Source organism: Ascidia mentula, chromosome 9, assembly GCF_947561715.1.
Source record: "Ascidia mentula chromosome 9, kaAscMent1.1, whole genome shotgun sequence".
NCBI lineage: Eukaryota > Metazoa > Chordata > Ascidiacea > Phlebobranchia > Ascidiidae > Ascidia > Ascidia mentula.
The window spans coordinates 9086356-9090685 of record NC_138574.1 but is presented as its reverse complement, the minus strand read 5'-3'; the positions used below and the strand labels follow the sequence as shown (position 1 = coordinate 9090685).

The 4330-nt window shown below is 43.5% G+C and overlaps 1 pseudogene; it reads right to left on the bottom strand.

Annotated features, from left to right (window-relative positions):
• Positions 1-231: 231 nt before the first annotated feature.
• LOC145914527 (uncharacterized) lies at positions 232-2994 on the bottom strand (annotated as a pseudogene).
• Positions 2995-4330: the final 1336 nt, after the last annotated feature.

The window sequence follows — 4330 nt, the reverse complement described above, 5'->3', positions numbered from 1 at the left end:
TACAAATTCGTAATAATGTCCAAAAAGCAGTGAGTAGCCACAAAACACAAAGAAAACTTTGACAACCAATTAATCTTATTGAATTGCAAATGACCCAAAAAATCCATACATCACCTTTTGTTTTATAAAGGACTTGTTTCGGTGGTACGCCCGCTGTTGATTTCGATGGCTCGGTTACCAATGTGTTGGGTTGAATATCGACGCCCGGGTTCGATTTGAATGGTTTGGACATCAGCGTGGTTTGAAGATCGGTGACCGGGGCTGATTTGGATGGTTTGGACATCGGTTTGGGTTGAAGATCGGTGACCGGGGCTGATTTGGATGGTTTGGACATCGGTTTGGGTTGAAGATCGGTGACCGGGGCTGATTTGGATGGTTTGGACATCGGTTTGGGTTGAAGATCGGTGACCGGGGCTGATTTGGATGATTTGGACATCAGTTTGGGTTGAAGATCGGTGACCGGAGCTGATTTGGATGGTTTGGACATCGGTTTGGGTTGAAGATCGGTGACCGGGGCTGATTTGGATGGTTTGGACATCCGTTTGGGTTGAAGATCAGTGACCGGGGCTGATTTGGGTGGTTTGGACATCGGTTTGGGTTGAAGATCGGTGACCGGGGCTGATTTGGATGGTTTGGACATCGGTTTGGATTGAAGATCGGTGACCGGGGCTGATTTGGATGGTTTGGACATCAGTTTGGGTTGAAGATCAGTGACCGGGGCTGATTTGGATGGTTTGGACATCGGTTTGGGTTGAAGATTAGTGACCGGGGCTGATTTGGGTGGTTTGGACATCGGTTTGGGTTGAAGATCGGTGACCGGGGCTGATTTGGATGGTTTGGACATCAGTTTGGGTTGAAGATCAGTGACCGGGGCTGATTTGGATGGTTTGGACATCGGTTTGGGTTGAAGATCGGTGACCGGGGCTGATTTGGATGATTTGGACATCAGTTTGGGTTGAAGATCGGTGACCGGAGCTGATTTGGATGGTTTGGACATCAGTTTGGGTTGAAGATCAGTGACCGGGGCTGATTTGGATGGTTTGGACATCGGTTTGGGTTGAAGATCGGTGACCGGGGCTGATTTGGATGATTTGGACATCAGTTTGGGTTGGAGATCGGTGACCGGATTTGATTTGGATGGTTTGGACATCGGTTTGGATTGAAGATCGGTGACCGGGGCTGATTTGGATGATTTGGACATCAGTTTGGGTTGAAGATCGGTGACCGGGGCTGATTTGGATGGTTTGGACATCAGTTTGGGTTGAAGATTAGTGACCGGGGCTGATTTGGGTGGTTTGGACATCGGTTTGGGTTGAAGATCGGTGACCGGGGCTGATTTGGATGGTTTGGACATCAGTTTGGGTTGAAGATCAGTGACCGGGGCTGATTTGGATGGTTTGGACATCGGTTTGGGTTGAAGATCGGTGACCGGGGCTGATTTGGATGATTTGGACATCAGTTTGGGTTGAAGATCGGTGACCGGAGCTGATTTGGATGGTTTGGACATCAGTTTGGGTTGAAGATCAGTGACCGGGGCTGATTTGGATGGTTTGGACATCGGTTTGGGTTGAAGATCGGTGACCGGGGCTGATTTGGATGATTTGGACATCAGTTTGGGTTGGAGATCGGTGACCGGATTTGATTTGGATGATTTCGATACTTTTTTCTTCGCACTCGATATTTGTGAAGTATTAGCCTTCTCTTCCTCTGGGTTGGGTTGTTTTTTTGTTGATAGCAAGCGAAAGTCGGAGATACACCCAAAACATCTGATTGTATGAAACCGTTTATTTCTTTTCTTCCCTGCTGGAGCGTCAACATGTACTGGTGTAGTTGAAGGTTCTGTTAAAATTAATTTCATGGTAATGCAAACCAAATGGTGTGACATTCAAATTTTACCACTTTTTGCGGTATATTTTTAGGTCCTGGCGTGATTTGTCTGATTGTCACATGACGTGGCGGATTATTCGTTAAAAATGCAATCTCAATGTTTCAAAAAATGGTTAAAACTCGAGACTATTTTTGACTGTACATTAATTCTTATTAAGATGAGTAAACTAAATTGTAAAACGGCCTATCCAAATATCAACCACCCCAAAAGTTTCAGATAAAGCTCCTTCCTTTAACACGAAATCGGTGATCTGTTAAGCGAACGATTTAAAACCGAAGCTCTGACTCTCGAGATGTGTCAGACACAAATACGTTTATACGTCACAGAAACTTTAGGTGGAACAATGATTGGCCTTGCTAGGAAAAAGTCGAAGCCTGCAGACGTAATAATATACTACTCTACTTATTAAAATTGAACCTGTGGCATCGGTAACAGCAAGAAGAGTATGGACATGAGCTTCCAGACTGTCCATGTAATGGCGCAGCCCGACGTCCGAGAGATGAAGGTTGTCGCTCCAGTTCTCCCGGTCGTCTGAGATGTTGAAATCAAGAAAGGTCAATCCATATTCGACTGCGAGGTTTCGAAGTACGTGGTTGACGCCATAAACACAACGTTCATGGAAGCCAGTCTGCGGCAGAATGCCAGCTACAACAATCTGTCAAGGATTAAAAAAATGTACATATTGTACTGCTGTAGAGGCCAATTACAGTATCCTTTCTACCAACCTGGCATTGTGCGTACTTCTGTTGACAAACCTCAATCAACTGCTGATACTCCGCCCCGATGCTGTGGTGATGGTGTTCAGCACGTCGGGAAGCCACGTCGTTGGTGCCAAGAGCCAGGATAATGACATCGACTGGCTCGAACCTATTCCCGTACACAATCTCCTCAGCGCCGTGACCGATTTTTCCACCTGGAATAGAAATCGCATTTAAAGCAAAATGTTCACTGCGAGACGATACTACCTGAGGGCAGACAATGTTCCTCCCATTGCTATCGGTCACCAACAACACGGAAGGAAGTTGTGAACCTTTAGCACGGAGGTAACAGGTCTGCTTTCCGCAGATCCCTGTGTTGTAATGGACAGGTGGCGTTCTTCTTCCCATGATGTGTAGCCTGGATCAATTCTTTTGAAATGCTAAGTTGATCTTCGTCTGTTGATGCGTACTTAGATTTTCTTCAGTGTACAAATTCAGCAGTAGATGTTGCAGACTTATAAAATTTTGATAATAGTAGCTGATGGTTTGTTATATCAGTTTCCTTGAAAAAAATATTCAACTCAACAACAAAAATGGTATGCGCTGAATGAGTTATTTCTAAACACCCCTATCTTCACTGGCACAAAAGTTTACCATATGAGGAATTCATACGAGACATCAACATGTCAGCTGTTTGTTTCGTAACAATTGGAATTGTGATTTTGGAATGCATCACCTTGTGATTGGCTTATTCGGTGTAACGTGACTTTCAGCAAGAGGAGGAAAGCGTCGATGAAGAGAAAGGATGGAGCAAACATAACTTAAAACACGTTTGGCCAATTGAAGTTAATGTATACTTACAAATTAGAAGTTGTTCTTGCGCAACCGTATCTTGTCCCTGTTTCCTTGCTTAAAAATGTCATGTATTGTAGTTTTACATTTTAAACTGATTTGTTTTTTATTCGTTATTTTTGAACCACATGGTTTAATTGACGTTTTCACACCCATTTTAACAAGTGGATCATATTTGAAAAATGACGCCGAGGGCTGATTTGTAGGATTCAAATTTTTGAACCATGAACCCCTTCAGATTAAAACTGCGTATTTTTATTTCAAGGATGTGTATCGTGATACTTCCATCATTGATGCTACTCGAACAAGCAACAATAAATTGAAACAGACTCTACTGTATGGTAACAAACAATAATGGACCAAAAGGTTTTGCAAAAGATTAGTGGTCTTGCCCCATATGGTGCGGGCCATCGGTGTCATAATTCATCATATTGTACGCGTACCTTAGATAACGTGACCTTATTAACGAACGTGCGCGTTATTTAAACCCTGACCAACAGAGCGACAACATGTGGAATAATAAGGTACGCGTGCGTTAATAACCAGCACGTTCGCTATTAGTGTACATGCACCTTAAATAGGATATATTTCATGGCCAGCCGTGTAATAAGTCAAACTCATGTACGCATACTTAATTAACGAACATGCAACTTATTAAAGTGCTTGTAACTTAGTAACTTGCGCGCATGTCAAGTTGGCCGATAGTGTCACAATCTTAGATAAAATTACATGTACTGTCCTCAGCTTATGGGCGTCGATATGCTCTTGTTTTCTGCTTTCGCTTTTGCAAATATCACTCATGTATCCATGTAGTGACAGGTAGCGTCAGACCTGTGTCAAATCCTCAAATGTTATCGCAACTGCTTAAAAATGCAAGTGTTGCATCACAGGC